At 48.2% G+C, this 18,948-nt stretch overlaps 1 long non-coding RNA gene across 1 annotated transcript in view; it reads right to left on the reverse strand.

The window, feature by feature from the left end:
- Window positions 1–399: 399 nt before the first annotated feature.
- The window catches only part of LOC132210139 (uncharacterized), a 28,575-nt gene continuing 10,026 nt past the window's right edge, over window positions 400–18,948 (reverse strand). The window contains exon 3 of the long non-coding RNA XR_009446358.1: window positions 400–811. This is a non-coding gene — a long non-coding RNA (uncharacterized LOC132210139). The remainder of the gene's footprint in view (window positions 812–18,948) is intronic.

The following is an 18,948-nucleotide window of genomic DNA, read 5'->3' on the forward strand; positions in this document are numbered from 1 at the left end:
ACGGTTGGATGCCAGTTAATTGAACAAAAGATAAGATCCCGAGGGACAAGATCCCGTTCCAGTGAGATGGAGCCTCTGTTTCAAATTCCCCTCAGGCAGTGAAAGGGGTGAATACATTTTCCCTGCGTTCATGTTTCTACACAACCGAAAATTGGCCACAATTTAGACGAAGAGACACAAAATTCCAAAATTCCTTTTTGAATCCTTCAGGAAGGCAACGTCTTCAACCTTTATATCAGGAACTGTAAAGAAGTAACCTGTGCCTGCTCTCAAGTGATCGAGTCCCTGGGAATGTTCTAGAAACCATCTGTTCCCTGGATGTTTATCTGTGTGTTTGGGGAGGGAGTGTTTCTTATGTTTTACGTTGCGTTTCTTGTAAAAAAAAGTGAGACATTACTGTTTGTTATTTTAACTTCATCTTTTATTTCAATAAATCAGTGATATGTTTAAAAATGTCACCAAGTCCTCAATCAAACTGGTAACTTTGCCTCTAGGCTGATGTGTAATTTATTTATTTTCCTTCCTCACAGTTAACGTGGTGACGATCTACGTCCTGCTTTATAAAGATTGTGGATTGTCTCCATGTGTCAGACGTTACCTGGGGGCCATGGCAGTGGCGGATCTACTGGTCATTATCCTCGACGTGATCCTGAGACACATTCCCATTGTTTATCCGGAACAGTTTTATTTCCTGAAGTCCATCCCCGTGTGTAATATCCACGCCGTCCTGCTTTATGCAGCCACTGACTGTTCTGTCTGGTTCACCGTCACTTTCACCTTTGATCGATTTGTGGCCATTTGTTGCCAGAAGCTGAAAAGTAAATATTGCAGTGAGAAAACGGCGGCTGTGGCTCTGGGAACAGGGACTGTGCTGAGCTGTTTAAAGAACATTTTCTGGTATTTTATGCTCACAGCTCGCTATTGGCTGCAGAATGTTCCCTGGTTTTGTGATGTAACAGATGATGTTCAATTCTCTCGTGCCTGGGTCACAATCGAGTTCCTCCACCACATTCTAACCCCGACTCTCCCATTTCTCCTGATTCTGCTGCTCAATGTTTTCACCGTCAGACACATTTTAGTGACCAGCAGAGCCCGCAGGAGACTCCGGGCTCACACCAATGGGGACGGTCAGTGTGACACAGAAATGAGAAATCGAAAAAAATCCATCATTTTACTGTTGGTGATCTCGGCTAATTTTATCCTGTTATGGTCAACGTTAATGGTGTTTTCTATATGGTTTCGAATGTTTGGGTTTGGGTATCAGTCTGTGTATCTACATTGGTTTGTGCAGGAATTGGGCTTCATGCTGCAGCTCCTCAGTTGCTGCACAAACACCGCGATTTATGCCGTGACCCAGACTAAGTTCAGGCAGCAGCTGAAGAATGTGCTGAAATATCCCTTTACCCAAATTCATCAATCAATCAAATTCATTCATTAATCAATCCATCCAGGATTTTCTCATTTCAGTTCAATGTTTCAGCAATGAAGCAGCCTGTCGCTATGGTAACAGACTGAGGGTAGTGCTGGTTTATCCAACCTTATCCCACAGGGGGTCACAGGGAAACATGTCAATGTTTCTCTCAACTCACAGGCCAAAGAGAAAAGGCACCATCCCACTGACTGTAACTATTACTTCAATTTATAATTGATAAATATGTACATTAAAGAGAGCCAAGCGGCAGAGTGAACTGTACCATTGTTGCTGTTCCTCCAGTTTCCGGTTGCCATCGATGTTTCACTGGAGGAGGCCCAGGATGGACATGTCGTCCAAGGAGTGGGAGGGCGACTTGAAGTTGTTCGCAACTGGGAGGTGCAGTCATTTGTTGCGAGCCGATTGGAAGTGCTCCACAAAGCGGTCTCCGAGCCTCCGCTTGGTTTCCCCAATGTAGAGGAGCCCACATCGGGAACAGCAGATACAATAGACCGGATTAGGGGATGTGTGGTTGAACATCTGTTTGATATGAAAGGCTTTTTTGGGGCCTGGGATATGGGTGAGGGGGGAGGTGTAGCACCTTCAGCGGTTGCAGGGAAATGTGCCGGTGCTGGTGGGGCTACTGGAGAGTGTGATGCAGACAAGGGAGATGTAGAGAAAACGGTCCCTCAAAGGGCAGTTGGGATAGAGTGGGAAATATATCATTCGTATCCTCCACACTCCCCACTAGCTCTCATCCCAAGACCAGCGTAACCCCCCAATCCCTGCCTCCTTAACCTGCTTATCTTCCCTCCCACCTTTCTGTTCCTCCCACCTCACTGACCACCCCCACCACCACCTACCTCTACTCAACTATATGAGCTTCACCCACTCCTCCTTGACCTGTCCGTCTTCTCTCCCACCCAATCAGCTCCACTATCTATCGTCTACCACCGCCGTCCCTCTCACTATTTATTTTAGAGCCTCCTTCCCCCTCACCTATTTCTGAAGAAGGGTCCCGACCCAAAGCATCAGCTTTCCTGTTCCTCTGATGCTGCCCAGCCTGCTGTGTTCCTGCAGCTCCACACTGTGTTATCTCAGACTCCAGCATCAGCGGCTCGTACTATCTCTGAGTGAGTTATCTTCAATGTTCAGTGAAGTGATGGAAGGGAAGCGGACAGGGCTCTCAGGCATCACATTCTCAACAATAAGCTGCTTACAGACACTCAATATCTTCTAATGTTCACTGTCTTAGTTTGTCCATAGTCCCATTTTGCTTCGCGCATTAGATTTATCACCTACCTTCGACACATTCTGGCAGGAAGGGGGTGTTCACCCACCATCACATCAAACATGAGCTTTCCTAATGGTGGGCCAAACTCCAGGGATGAGACAGTGCAAGAGAGAGAGGGTGGAGGAGTAGAGAGATGGAGTGAGAGAGCAGGAGAGGTAGTGAGAGAAGGGGGAGAGACAGAATGAGGTGGGGGTTAGAGAGAGAGAGAAGGATCTGCGTCTCACTCTCAATTGTTCCTTCGTGTTTAAAATGAAACAATACCAGCCTCTGAGATGACAAGGCACAGAGCTGGATGAACACAGCAGGCCAAACAGCATCAGATGAGCAGGGAGGCTGATGCTTTGGACCTCGAAACTTCTTCAGAAAATGTCTAGGTGTCGGCCTGAAGCATCAGCTTTCCTGCTCCTCTGATGCTGCTTGGCCTGCTGTGTTCATCCAGCTCTGCACCTTGTTATCTCAGATTCTCCAAAATCTGCAGTTCCTCCTATCTCTGAACAAATGCCATCCTCTGCTGGCCTCCTCACCCCACTGCACAGGGATGAGAGATGGTGAAAACCAGCAGGGGTTCAGTCAGAGAGAGAGAGAGTAGCCCACAGCAGCATCAATACACACAGGCACACATACACGCTTTCACACACACTCACAGTGTGCTGGTGTGGAGAGGATTGCAATTGTACTGAGGCTGGTCAGAGTGAATATGTTCATGTTCAGAAATGTTTATGTTCCGTCTGCAATGTGATAATGATTTGTCTTCTGGCAGTTTTCCGAACATTATACACAATCATTGTAACTCTATTCAGGCACATCTGACTGAATCGTTTTGCCAGGCGACAGGGTGAGTGTTATTGCACTTACTATGTTTTGTAATCTACTCTCTTAGATTCTAATTGGGAAAATAATTCAAAAGTGGAGGGGTGAGGCCAGCAGTGTGTTAATTTCTCATTCTGCTGATATCTCAGGGACAACACCGATAGATAAAAACTGCTCTCAGTTCCCAAAGACATTGTTTGCAGAAGGAAACAACTGTGTAACCCGAGAGATTGACAGGTTTTCTCCACAATTATCTGCTGCTTGTGTAGTGGCCACCAGAGGGTGGCATTGTGTCACTTTAAACACAATTGGGAGGAAGAGACTCTGAGCTTTTCATTCATCACTTTTTAATTCATTCATTCAAACTTCCATCTAGTAAGTCCCACTCTGGCCAGGGATAGATACAGAGACACACAAATGGCACACATCAACATTGCAACTGTTTCACTTTAGCTGCAAGAGGGGCGGGCAGAGTAAAATGGGGGAAGGGTGATAACCCCATTTCAGCGGACTCACACCCTAAACAATGAAGAGCCCACTGCACAAAGGCACAGACGCAAGGACATGCACTAAAACACACACTTCGATGCACTAGCTCACACACACACACACACACACACACACACACACACACACAGATACAAACACACAGATAGTTTGACAGAAATAGACACGCACAGTTACAGAGATATACACATTTATACAGAGTCATACACACAGATAGAGTCAAACACAGTCACATTTATACACCCATACACACACATTTATACACAGAAAAGCAGACACATACACATTTTAAAACACATACACACAAATAGAGAAATATTCACATTTATACAAACACATACACATCTACACACAGGCACAGAGACACACACATATACACACAGACAAGGCGACACACAGATACATTTATGCACACACATGTCCACACATATACACTCAGACCCAGTCATGCAAAGACAGAAACACACAGATAGACACAGCCACACACAAACGCAAAAGCACACGATGCAAACACACACAAACACACAGACACAAAGAAACAAGATTACAAGGGTCCAGGCCTGAAACGTCAGGTTTTGTGCTCCCGAGATGCTGCTTGGCCTGCTGTGTTCATCCAGCTTCACACTTTGTTATCTTACACACACAGATTCCATGTGCAGTGACAGGCACTGCCCTGAGATTAACCATCTTTATGACAGTTTTTGTCAGTCACGTAATTCCCAGCTTTTACGAATGAAATGCCGATGAGAAAGTGGGACAGTGCTGTGATGCCCCTTGGCTACTGTCAGGGAGAAGGTGAATGTGTTTAAGAAACACATGATCATTTGTGAAATGTACATACGCCCAATGGTGCAACAGATCCATGGCATCACTTGACGTCCATCTGTGAAACTGCTTGATGTTCATTCTCAGAAAATCATGAAATCTAAACTCGCCAACTGCACTGGTTAAGTTCAATCCCACTCACATCTTGTGTTTGTGTGAAAGTATTGTGTTCCCTGTGGGATAAATCTGGGTTCCCTGGCTGCAGAAAACTCTGTTCCCTTGTCTGAATGAAAGGGTCTTGTAGCTAGTTTGAAACTGCAGCTTTGTATCCGTGTGGATTTCAGGTCTGGGGCGTGCGTGTGTGTGTGTGTGTGTGTGTGTGTGTGTGAGAGAGAGAGAGAGAGAAGGTGAAGGAGTGTGAGACAGAGTGGCTGTTTGAATGGGGAGGGGAGGGACAAACAGGAACCATTGGACAGAACCTTTGAGTTGTTGCTTTCTCTCACACCTCCTCGCACCCCCCTTTAATCTCACAAACAAGCCTCTTACTCTGCTCCATACCGGAGGGAGGTGTATGTCAGGTAGAAAGAGCTGGGAACTGACTGGAAGAACTGGGATAACAAAGTGTGGAGCTGGATGAACACAGCAGGCCAAGCAGCACCTTAGGAGCACAAAAGCTGACGTTTCGGGCCTAGACCCCTCATCAGATAAGTTGGATAGGGAGACGGTTCCTTTCTGATGAAGGGTCGAGGCCCAAAACGTCAGCTTTTGTGCTCCTAAGAAGCTGCTTGGCCTGCTATGTTCATCCAGCTCCACACTTTGTTATCTCGGATTCTCCAGCATCTGCAGTTCCCAATATCTCTGATACAATTTTAACCTCACTGCGAAGTCTCTTCCAGGGATGCCTAACCTGAAGAGGTTACCCTCCTCCCCTTGGACCAACCTCAGGGGCCACCTCCCCCTCTCTCCCGATTTATTTCAGAACCCCCTCCCCATCCCCCTCTCTGATGAAGGGTCTAGGCTCGAAGCATCAGCTTTTGCGCTCCTAAGATGCTGCTTGGTCTGCTGTGTTCACCCAGCTCTCCACCTTGTTATCTCAGCCATACTTCCTCATGCCATGTGGATGGAGCCAGGAGAGGTGTGTGTGCACACACGTGTGTACTGCTGGAAACTCAATGCCAGTTTTGAACCTTTGCCACCCGCTCCCTGAAGCAGCTTGAGGCTGAAGAAAGCCTGAGGAGCTGGGTCGGTCCCTCATGGGACAGAGGGAAAGTGTGAGAAACGATTGAGAGAGAGAGAGCTGGGACTCACAGCAATGGGGAGGATTACTTCTTCAGATTCTGTCTTTCCTATCTCTGTCTCTGATTTTTCTGTCTCTCACACTGTCTCTTAATCTCTCTCTCTTCTCGCTTTGTGTCTGTCACTTCCTCTTAAAGTCTCAGCAGTTGTCACTTTCCTGGTCCATTTCTCTCTCTCTCTCTCTCTCTCTCTTTCACTGTCTTGCACATCTGTTTCTGTCTCACACAGTCATCTCTTGTATTTCTTTATTTCATTCTCCCCTCCCTCACTGGTAACCTCTCATTTATGTCACCTTTCCCCCGACCCCTGTTTTCCCCTCTATCTTTCTCTCTGTCTTTTTCCTCAGTCTTTCTCTGTCTCTTTTTTTCCTCTGTCTGCATCACTGCCTCCCAGTTTTGCCTATCTCTTTACACCCCCCACCCCAAGCGGTGTGTTCCCCATTCTGTCCTGCACTGCTTCCCTGGAATCTATCTCTTTCGCACTATTCCCTGGGTTTGTCCCAATCTCTACCCTTCTCTCTCTCTCTCCCTGGGAGTTTCACTCTCTGTCTGCCTGTGTATCCCTATCCCTCTCTCACTCTCTCTGGGGTCAGATTTGGATTCAGTGCCAGAGTTGGGGGAGGGGGCTGAATAGTTATTGCAGGGGGATGGTCCCTCTCTCCCATGTCTTTCCGCTTCCTCAGTCTGTCTCCCTCACCCTCACATTATTGCACCCCATTCCCAAATCTTGTACCCACAAAACAATATTACCCCCTCAGATATTGCATTCCCCCGCAGATGAATTTTGCCCTGACCTGCACAGCATTGTTCCCGCAAATATTTTGTTTGCCCACTTCAATTGCCCCCAAAGTTTGCCCCCATTCCAATTCATCAACACCCCACGTTATGTCCTGTCAAATATTGACCCCCTCCAACAAATGTTTGCCCACTTTAAACATTGCCCACCCTGGCTTTTACCCCATAAATATGTTACCCCCGCAAGACAGAGACAGAGTGAGATGAACAGAGAGGTAGGAAGAGAAACAGAGGGATGGATAAAGGGGGACGGAAAGACCAGAGAGAGATGGAAGGAGAGGCACGAGAGGAACAGCGATAGAAAGAGTGTGAAACAGGTAGAGAGAGAAGACAGACTGAAATAGAGAAAGATATAGAAAGAGAGAGAGAAACAAGTCAGAGATAGAGACAGAGGGAGTAGAGAGCAAATGAAACCAGCGAGAGAGACAAGACAAAACCCAAGGAAAGGAGCAGAGAGAGAAGAATAAAGCCACAGGGTGAGAGAGAGAAATTTCATTCACAGCAAGGAAAAGGGCAAAGAGGTGAGAGTGGGGTATAAATCCAGAGTACAGAGAGAGAAGGACTGACAGAGAGAGAGAGAGAGAAATCCCAGGGAGAGAACGAGGAAGGACAGGTACAGAGAGAAATCGAAGGAGAGGAGAGCAAATAGATACCATGGAGAGACAGAGAGGGGTGGTCACAGATAGAATGACCATCAGGCAAGAACAGCAAGATCCCATTGGGCAGAGAGAAAGGTGTGGAGAGAGGTGGACAGGGAAGTTCAGAAATGGGAAAAGCTGAACGTTAAAACAGTTCCTGCAAAAACTGGGAAAAGGTGTGAGAGAGTTGGGGGAGGGATCTGAGGGGTGGGGTGATGGTGAATGCTGAGCTGTGAATTCTGTGGGGAGACAGAGATTTAGAGAAAGCTGTGGGAAGGACAGGCAACTGGGAATATGGAGGCAGAGAGGAAGACAGTGGGATCTTTGGGACCAGAGTGTGCAGCAGCCCCACATCATCCCGGGTTTCAGCTCCCAAATCAAATCTCTTCAGGGGCGAGTGTGGAAAGGCAGGAAAATGAAAATTGATTGAAATGTAAAAGAAAACAACAAAAGCATAGCAAGATCCCACTGCTGTTTGGACGTCACAACCTGACAGCTTCCCATTCCCCCAGCAGAGCCCCTGATGTTAAACTGAGAGAACGGCGAACAGGAAGGTGTCTCAACCTGTATCAGGCCTGTCCCAGTGTTTCTGTTTGAGGGGACGGGGGCGGGAGAAATGTTTACTCCAGAGGGTGGGATTCACACCCCCATCCCCACTCCCAGACTCTTGTTTGTCTCCCTCTGTCTGTGCCCAAGCTTCAGTCTCTCAGAAATCCCCCAGGGAGAGAAAGAGAGAGAGAGAGAGAGAGAGAGAGAGAGAGAGAAATTGATCCCATCAAAGCCAATAGATTTTGAAACAAAAATAACAAGGATTAAAACGACTGACTTCCAAAGTCTCTCCAATTTCTCAGCACTTTCCCCTCATTTTAAACCCAGAGAATGGGAACAGATTTCATCTGGATTCGAGGGGCAAATGCTTTCTGAGTGCCCCCAGGGTTTATTTTCTGAGAGGCTGGGCAATGACTCAGTGGGAGGAGTGACCCCACAGGGCCTGTGTCTCTCCCTCCCTCCGTGTTTAACCTGCCCCCTCCAGCTGGTTCTCTGACATTATTGGGTAGGGGTGTGTTGAAAAACAAAACCAGTGCCCCCCACCCCCCCGCACCTGTCCACACCCATTCACCGGGCTCAGGCCCCGTGTCCATTCTGTCCGGGATTGGTGCTGTTTCTACGTGAAATATTAAAAATGAGCCTTCCACTGGTACAGTCACCTCTCTCTCTCTCTCTCTCTCTCTCTCTCTTTCCCTTCAGCCCTGTGCTTTCTCTCTCTGTCCCTATCAATGTCTCCATCTCTGTTGAGCTTTCTCTTGCTCGATAATTGCTCAATGCCTCACTCTCTCCCTATTCCCTCTCTATTTGACAGTGATGCTCTCTCCTGCCTCACATTCGCCACGTGTTCCCATCTCCCCGCTGTGTCTGGGAGACATTCGCAATGTCACTGTCACATTTTGGAGGGTGAGGGGGTGATGAGAGGTGGTGGGGAGGGGCATGTCTCACCTCGGGAGCAAAATGAGGGATGTTACACCCCACCCACTATCAGGCTGTCAGAAAACTCGCCTGGGTCTCTGCAGACAGCCTGAGGGAGATATGGAGCCCACGGGGGTACACAGCAAGATCCCACAGACTACGGTATGCAGGATCTCTGATGGATTCCCTTAACAACCTGCAGGAGCCCACCCCCCACCACCACAGCACCCCCACAAAGGGAGAAGCTGACATAGGAATGAAGGACATTCTGCACAGCAGGATCCCACATGCTGTCCCCTGCAGTGCCCCTGCGCCAACCCCCACAGACTGAAGAAGCCTGAAAGTTTCTGTATCAATACCACCCACTTTCAGAAACCCTTTCCCCCACCACCCCGTCTCATCTGAATTTGGAAAGTGTAGCCTCGCGACTGTACAGCAAACGGCTGCAGGCTGTCCCCACACAGCAAGATCCCACAGGCTGCAAAGAGTGAAAAAAGGGCCTCTCCCACCAGCAAATACTAAACTCTCCCATTTCAACTTGGAGCTGGGCTCGGACTGAACATGGGAGTTAACCCCTCATCTCCGCCTCCCTAGGTCCTGTACCTCGCCCTGCTAAACATGCCCACCTTTTGTATCTGTTCCAGCTGTGATAACATAGTGTGGAGCTGGATGAAGACAGCAGGCCAAGCAGCATCAGAGGAGCACAAAAGCTGACGTTTCGGGCCTAGTCCCTTTTCTGATGAAGGGTCTGGGCCTGAAACATCAGCTTTTATGCTGCTAAGATGCTGCTTGGCCTGCTGTCTTCATCCACCCTACACTTTGTTTTCTCGGATTCTCCAGCATCTGCAGTTCCCATATTTTCTGTTTCAGCTGTATTCCTTATCCCTCCAACACTCCTATCTTCACCCCACCCCCACCCCCACACTCCCCGCTGTGCAGGGTCCCACAAACAGCAAAATGTGAAAATGGCCACATGTTGATGGAGGAGCTTAACTCATCCTGAACACTGGCGTAGAGAGAGTCGGGGTGGGACAATAGACCCTGCAGTTTCTGCCCCTTTCTAATGCAGAGCCCCTCCCCTGTCCCAGAGCCTGCACCGACCTACACTCCTCACCCCAACCCCTCCCAGAGATCAGAATAAGGTCCCAGTCAATGGGAACAATTCCCTCCATTCACCCCAAAACCTCACAGACAGGCTGAGAGGGGCCAAGAGGTGGGATTGGGACACGGGGTGGTGAGGGAGGTCGTGGGATCCTACTATTCCCTTCCCACTTCCTGGCATCCCCATCCTACCCACCCACCTCTCCATTAAAATGATAATAAGTCCCAGCGGAGTTTCTCCCAGATATTCCAAGATGAAATGCAGATGAGCAAACGTCTTGACGGATGGATGAGAGTATCCAGCTCACCCCTCCCCTCTCCTATTGCCTTCAGCTCACCGATACACTTCATTTGAGTGGTGCCTGTACCTTCCATTTATTGCTTGCTGCCACGTGGCCCCATCTGAAACACAGAAATGACTCACAAAGCTTCACATAGGATTAGGATTCCTGCTCTCCCCCCCGCCCTCCCCTCTCCCCATCGCCACACACAACACCCAGCAGGGGCTAAAATTGGGATGAACAAACAACTGCACAGCAAGATCCCAACACTGTCTCACTGCTTTCCAATAGAAACACGTCAAAAACCCAGCTTTTGTACTCCTAAAATGCTGCTTGGCCTACTGTGTTCATCCAGCCCCACACTTTGTTACACTATTCTGTTATTGTCCGTATGTTTTTCCAATGACCATTTAAACGCTTTTAAAGTTTGTGAGTCTACTACTGTTGCAGGCAGGTCATTCCACGCTCTTACTACTCTCTGAGTAAAGAACCTACCTCTAACATCTGTCCTATATCTATCACTATCAATTTAAAGCAATGTCCCCTCGCACTATCCATCACCATCAGAGGAAAAAGGCTCTCACTGTCCACCGTATCTAATCCTCTGATCATCTTGTATGTCTCTATTAGGTCACCTCCTCACCATCTTCCTCTCTAAGAGGAGGAGAAGAAATAAAATTTTGAAAGCTGTGTTGGAAATGGCTATATGTAGTGCAGACCAGGGAGAGACAGGGGCAGAAGAGAGTGAGAAAGAGAGTTTGATTCTGGGAGCCACACTGACGGCAGGAAAATCCCGAGAGATCCTCAGCAAATATCCCCACTTTCTTTCCATTCCTGCCTTTTGGGGCGTCTGCAGTCAGGCTCTTCGATGCTATTATGAGTCCAGTGTTAAATATTTTCAAACTGCACTGACAGAACCAACAGGGCTTTAAAAAGGTTTCGAAGAACAAGGAATGGTAAAGCTTTCAGAGATAATGGGATCTGCAGATGCTGGAGAATCCAAGATAATAAAATGTGAGGCTGGATGAACACAGCAGGCCAAGCAGCATCTCAGGAGCACAAAAGCTGACGTTTCGGGCCTAGACCCTTCATCAGAGAGGAATGGTAATGCTTTGCTGCCCTAGAATTAACACCTCAATGACCAGGACAATCCAACAAAAGCAGCATCTCAGGAGTTTGATTCTGGGAGCTACACTGACAGCAGAACAATCCCGACAGATCCTCAGCAAATATCCCCATTATCTTTCTATTCCTGTCTCTTGGGGCATCTGCAGTCCGGCTCTTAGGTGCTATTATGAGACCAGTGTTAAATATTTTCAAGCTGCACTGACAGAGATAACATGGCTTTAAAAAGGTTTCAAAGAACAAGGAATGGTAAATCTTTGCTGCTAGAGAATTAACATTTCAATGGCCAGGAAAATCCAACAAAAGACTCCAATCCTGGGAATTACCATCTCTATCACACAGAGGCCTCCCTAATGAGCAGCCTGAGGGACATTGCAATGTGTCAGAGGTGGAGTCTGCAAACCATTCACTGAGAAATGTATCAGGTTTACACTGTGTAGTGAGCAGCTCTCCCTGTTTGGTTGAGATTGTGCGTGTGTGTGTGTGTGTGTGTGTGTTTATTAATATTTTAAACCTTTGTTTTATTACCAGCTTATGATTTGTTTGGTATTTGGATATTGCTGTGATGTTTTGTAACGCCGTGGAGGTGGGGTAGTGCAGATAAGCCTGGCCTCTTGTTGTGTAATTTTGCTGCAAAATGCTTCAGTTGCTCCTTTCAACTAATCTTTTCTCTTTTATCCCCAGGAATTTCTGGTTTGGAAAGCGACAATTTGAAGATCCAAAATGTCTGGGCCCAGGAAAGCTTCGAAAAAGAACAACTTCCAGAGGGATTAAGAGATAACGCAATGTAGTGCTGGATGAACACAGCAGGCCAAGCAGCACCAGAGGAGCAGGAAAGCTAACGTTTCAGGCTTAGACCCTTCTTCAGAAATGGGGGAAGGGGAGGAGGTTCTGAAATAAATAGGGAGGCCGGGGAGATAGTCAGAAGATGGATAGAGGAGAAGATCGGCGGAGAGGAGACAGTCTGGTCAAAGTGGTGGGGATGGAGCCAGAAACGGTGAGTGTAGGTGGGGAGGTAGGGAGGGGATAGGTCAGTCCAGGGAAGGCAGATAGGTCAAGGGGGCGGGATGACGTTGGTAGGCAGGAAATGGGAGTGCAGCTTGAGGTGGGAGGAGGGGATAGGTGAGAGGAAGAACAGGTTAGGGAGGCGGGGATGAGCTGAGTTGGTTTTGGGATGCAGTAGGGGGAGGGAAGATTTTGAAGCTGGTGAAGTCCACATTGGTACCATTGGGCGGCAGTGTTCCTATGCGGAATATGAGTTGCTGTTCCTGCAACCTTCAGGTGGCATCATTGTGGCACTGCAGGAGGCCCATGTTGGACATACTGTCTGCAGAATGCGAGGGAGAGTTGAAATGGCTTGCGACTGGGAGGTGCAGTTGTTTGGTGTGAACCAAGCGGAGGTGTTCTGCTATGTGGTCCCCAAGCCTCCGCTTGGTTTCCCCAATATAGAGGAGGCCACACCAGGAACAGCGGATGCAGTATACTTCATTGGAAGATGTGCAGGTGAACATCTGCTTGATGTGGAGAGTCTTCGTGGAGCCTGGGATGGGGGTGAGGGAGGAGGTGTGGGGGCAGGTGGAGCACTTCCTGCAGTTGCAGGGGAAAAGTGGCGGGGGTGGTGGGCTTGGAGGGGAGTGTCGAGCAGACAAGGTTGTCACGGAGAGAGTGGTCCCTCGGAAGGCAGATAAGGGTGGGAAGGGAAAAATACCTTTTGTGGTGGGGAATAGATACAAGGGCTGGGGGAGGTGGGGGTGGGGTTTCCAGTCATTGAATATTTAAAATGCAGAGGAAATTGTTCATAACACGTGAGTAAGATGAAGCCTGGGATAGAGAGAATGAGACAGAGACAAGTCGGAGAGATACACAGACATGAGGGGAGGGGGATGACTGTCTCAAACTTTGCAGCCTCTGGTTTCGAACTGTGTTTGTGGTATGTTTCCACTGGAATGCAGTGAGACTATGTTGAGATCTTGCTGTGTGGTTTTTCGTTCATTCCAATTTTAGCCATTTCTGGGTGTTGTGTATGGGGATGGGGAGAGGGGAGGGTGGGGGGAGATCAGGAGTCCTAATCCAATGTGATACTGTGTGAGTCATATCTGTGTTTCAGATGGGGCCATGTGGCAGCAAGCAATAAATGGAAGGTACAGGCGCCACTCGAATGAAGTGTATTGGTGAGCTGAAGGCTACAGGGAGGGGAGGAAAGGGGTGAGCTGGGTACTCCTGTCCATCCATCAAACTGTTTTCTTTCCTGCAATTCATCTTGGAAAATCTCGGAGAAACTCCGTTGGGACTTATTGCCATTTTAATGGAGAGGCGGGTAGGTAGGATGGGGATGCCAGGTTGTGGGAAGGGAGGATTAGGGTCCCACAACCTCCCTCAACAGCCCCATGTCCCAATCCCGCCTCTTGGCCCCTCTCGGCCTGTCCATGAGGTTTTGGGGTGAGTGGAGGGAATTGTTCCCATTGACTGGGACCTTATTTTAATATGTGGGAGGGGTGGGGGTGAGGAATTGGGGGTCAATGCAGGCTCTGGCACAGGGGCGGGGCTCAGCATTACAAAGGGCAGAAACTGCAGGGTCTGACATCCCACCCCCACTCCCTCTACGCCAGTGTTCAGGATAAGCTTAACCTTCTCCATCAACGTGTGGCCATTTTCACATTTTGCTGTTTGTGGGATCCTGCACAGCAGGGAGTGTGGGGGTGGGGTTGGGGTGAAGATGGGAGTGTTGGAGGGAAAAGGAATACAGCTGAAAGAGGTAGAGGTGGGCACGTTTAGTGGGGCCAGGTACAGGATCTAGGGAGGTGGTGGTGAGAGGCTAACTCCCGTGTTCAGCCTGACCCAGCTCCAAGTTGAAATGGGGAAGTGTAATATTTGCTGGCGGGTTCAGTGGGGGAGAGGCCTGTTTTCACATTGCAGCCCATGGAGGGGGTGGGCTGGGCTCTGACAAGGTGTTGAGGAAATCCCTCAGCAGTCCCACACACATCTACGGGTGGGATCTTACTGTGTACCACTGCAGCCTGCACGCCACCTTCATGTGCAACGCAAGGCTGTCTATAGGGTCGTGGCCTGAGTCTGCTGACTGCCTGATAGTGAGTGTAGTGAGTGGGTGCATCATCCCTCCATCCCCAGACGCCCCCCCCCGCCCCACACAGCCCAGACCCACCCCACCTCCCGCAACACCCTCAACCTACAAAATGTGACATTGACATTGCAAATATCCACGAGACACAGTGGGGAGATGGGAACTCATGGCAAACGTGAGGCAGGAGAGGGAATTGCTATTGAAACTTGGAGAAAATGGAGAGAGTGAGCGACATTGCTCGATTCTGGAGCAGGAGAAAGTCAACAGAGATGGATCCATGGATAGGGGCAGAGACAGAGATGGGGAGGGAGAGAGACAGATGACTGGACACTTTGGAAGGTTCATCATTAATATTTCATGTGGAAACAGCACCAATCCCAGATGGAGTGGGCATGGGGTTTGTGCCTGGTGAATGGGAGTGGGCAGAGGGGAACATTGGTCATTTCTTTGGCGACTGCTCACTGGAGTGTCAGAGAACACGCTGGTGGGGACAGGTTAAACATTAAATGGGGACGCAGAGTGGGACAGAGATACAGTCTCTGGGGAGTGACTCCCCACCACTGAGTTTCTGTCCAGCCTCTACAAAAATAAACGCTAGGGGCAGTCAGAAAGCATCTGCCCCTTGATTCCAGCTGAAATCTTTTCCATTTCTCTGGGTTCAAAACCAGGGGAAATGCTGATAAAATGGTGAAATTTTGGAGGTCAGTCACTGGCAGGATTGCCTTTGTTTCTGTTTATTTTTACTTCAAAATATCCTGGCTTTGATTTGATCAATTTCTGTCTGTCTGTTTTTCTCTCTCTCTTCCCCCCGCCCACATCCTTACCATCTCTGTCTCTGTCTCTCTGTCTCTGTGCTGGGGCAGGCGGGGAGATATCTGACACTGAAGCTTGCAGACAGAGTAAGGCACACAGATTCTGGGAGTGGGGATGGGGGATGTGTGAGGGGGTGTGAATCCCAGCCCTGGAGTAAATATCTCTCCTGCCCTTCCCCTCAAACAGAAACACTGGGACAGTCCTGAGGCAGTTTGAGACATCTTCCTGTACCCCGTTCTCTGGGTTTAAAATCAGGAGCTGTGCTGGTGTTTAGGTGGGGAGGGCGGGGTGGGGTGAGGTGAGGATAGTGAGGTTGTGGGTGTTCAGACAACCAGCAGTGGGATCTTGCTGTGCTGGGTGGGGAATGTCTCACATTGCTGAAGCAGCAAGCGGTGAGATTTTGCTGAGCTTTCGGTGCTTTTTAAAAATTTTAATCCATTTTCATTTCTCTCTGTCTTACCCTCCACCCCCAAGGAGATTTTATTGGGGAGCTGAAACTCGGGATGATGCAGAGTCAGAGAGAATCAAATCATTCTGCCGTGAGGAATCGTCAGACAGGAGCTGGGACCAGAGAGAGCGAGAGAGACAGAGAATCATAATAAACCATCCTGTGTCCTTGCCGTTCAATTCCACACTCACATGCTCACAGGGAAAATGAATTATGGGGCTCAGGCAGTTTCTGGAGTTTGGACCACAAGGGCGTGAGCCCTGGGCTGGGGCTTGGGGGAGACAAAGGGACAAAAATGGGGCTGCTGCACAGTCTGATCCCACAGATTTTACTGCCTTCCTCTGCCTCCATACTCCCAGCTTCTTGTCTCTCTCACAGCTTTCTATAAATCCCCTTCTCCCCTCCATCCTTCAAATCTCCCCCTATCCACTGTACACAGGCTGTTAAAAGGAGAACAGAGTGGGGATGAATTCACAGGTTGATGCTAGGGTAACAGAATGGGGATGGGTTCAGAGGTCAATGCTAGGGTAACAGAATGAAGATGGGTTCACAGGCCAAGGCGAGGAGAACAGAGTGGGAATGCGTTACTAGATCATTGCTAAAGCAGCAGTGTGGGGCTGTGTTCAAAGGCCATAGCTGGTACAACAGAGCGGGGGTGCGAGGAGAACAGAGGATGCAGTCACAGGCTGCTGCACAGGGACATACTAAGGAAGGGTTCTCTGGCCTATGCTAGCACAACAGAATGGGGATGGGCTCACCGGCCATCCCTAGGTATAATAGTGTGGGAATGAGTTAACAGGCCATTTTCTATGAGAACAGTTTCAGGATACGTTCACACATCGCTGCTAGGAGAACAGAGTGTGGGATGGGTTTATAGTCTATGGTTACAGGAACATTGTTAGGATGGGTTCATAGGCCATTGCAAGGAGAACAAGTGGGAGTGGGTTAACAGATCATTGCGAGGGGAACAAGATTAAGATGGGCTCACAGGCCATTGCTAGAGGAACAGAATGGGGATGGGATCACAGACTATTGCTATAAAACTAAATTGGGATTGTGTCCCCAAGTCACTGCTCGGAGAACAGTGTGGAGATGGTTGAAAAGTCTGGTGCTAAGGCAAAAGCGTGAGGATTGGTTCACAGGCTGGTGCAAGTGATACAGTATTGATGGTTTCACAGACTGTTTCTAGCAGAGCAGATTGGGAACGGTGTCACAGGCAGTTGTCAGTGCAGCAGAGTGGAGGTGGTTTCACAGGCCGTTGCTAGGGGAAGAGAGTAGGGATTGGCTGACAGGCTGTTACTAAGGGAACAGAGGCAGGATCAGTTCACACGTTGTTGCTACGAGAACATTTTGTGGATGTTCAACAGGTTGTTGCTTGGGGTACAGTGGAGATGTGGTCACAGACATTTGCAATGAAATTGGGGATGGGTATGAGCCTGTTGCAAGGGGATCAGAGTGGGGATGGATTCATAGGCCTTTCCAAGGGCAACCGTCTAAGGATCTGCTCACAGGCCTTGACTCGGGCAACACAGTGACAATGGGCTCACAGATTGTGGCTGGGGGAACAGATTGGGAATGTTTCACATGCTGTAGCTACAAGAAAAGACTGGTCATGTGTTAATAAGTTGTTGCAAGAAGAAGGGAATGCAGACGTGTTCACAGGTCATTGGTAGGAGAACAGTGGAGATGTGTTGACAGGCCATTGCTAGCTTAACAGAATGGGGATGGGCTTACAGGCTTTTGCTCTTGGAGAATAGTGTGGATGGTTCACAGGGAAAGGAAAAAGTGTAGAACCGACACAGAGAGAGATCAACAGACAGACCGAGAGGGAAACAGAGGGATGCATAGATTGATTTGTTGTCACATGTACTGAAATACAGTAAAATATTTTGTTTATGAGTGGTACAGATCAGATCGGATCCAGGCAGAGTCAGCATGGTTTACAAAAAGGAATCCATGCTTGAGGAAAATGTTCAATTTTAAAAAAAACACTAGCCCAATCACTGTAACTCCTGGGAAACTCAGGCTGCAACTCACAGCACTCGGTCCCCACTGAAATCAACTGATTCACAACACTCCGATTTTGCATCTCTTTTTGCTTCTGGCCCTGTCTCACCTTCACCTCCCTCAGCCCAGCCAGATCCAATGTCAATTAGTGCTCAATGCCAATGCAGGCCAATGGCAAATCCAATGTTTACCTGGAAAGCGAGCAGGAGGAACATAAGACACAAGGTGTTACAACGTGATGGGGTTGTCGATGACAGGTTAGAGAGGCACAAGGATCTCATCTTTATGCTCCCATGTACTAGTTAGATGAATATGCTCAGTGCACATTACTCCTTCTACATTCATCAGTCTTGTGCTTGTGTTTAAGTTTTGAAAATGGCTTTGAACGTGAGACAAGTGGAGCTGTAACAATCCCATGGTATTCAGCAGCAAGAAAATACCAATCAGGCTTTTCAAAAATGGGTATCTTCTGAGATCGTGAGCCACATGGAAGAATGAGAACTGTCTCACTGGGGGTCTCCATGTCTACTTTCAAAGTCTGCTCGAGGCGACCAGAAACTTTGCTGAATTTGTAAGTTTATCGAGAGTAGTGCTGGAATACAGGGAAATTGCAAAGTTTAGTCATTTGTTAAACAGAAGTTGCAAGAATATATCCAACTGTTACAGACAAGCCAATTTACTTTGGGTGCTTGGAAACTTGTAGACGCAACGGTGAAGGCAAAATGAAGAGTTACATGGGCAAAGATCAGTCAATTCATGGCAAGTTGCCATACATTTCTCCAGGAGACATGATGTTAGTTAACTTGCTGTTAATGACCTACGTTTTCTTTTCAACGTGTGAAATATGGGGTTGATCAGAGGAATACAGTTCATGTTTGTCCAAGACTTCCAGAAAGTATGTGATTCAATGTTATTGAGCTGACCCGTGAATTTATGTATTTGGGGAAAATAACTACAATAACAATCCATGTACAAAATTGGCTGAGAGAAAGGAAATACAACAGTGGCTTTGAATATTTTTTGGGATAGTTGAATGAATCTATTGAAATTCCCTCGGTGGCAATGTTGAGACCCTTGTGTTTTCCAAATATATATTAATGCTCTAAACATAG

Source organism: Stegostoma tigrinum, chromosome 11, assembly GCF_030684315.1.
Source record: "Stegostoma tigrinum isolate sSteTig4 chromosome 11, sSteTig4.hap1, whole genome shotgun sequence".
NCBI lineage: Eukaryota > Metazoa > Chordata > Chondrichthyes > Orectolobiformes > Stegostomatidae > Stegostoma > Stegostoma tigrinum.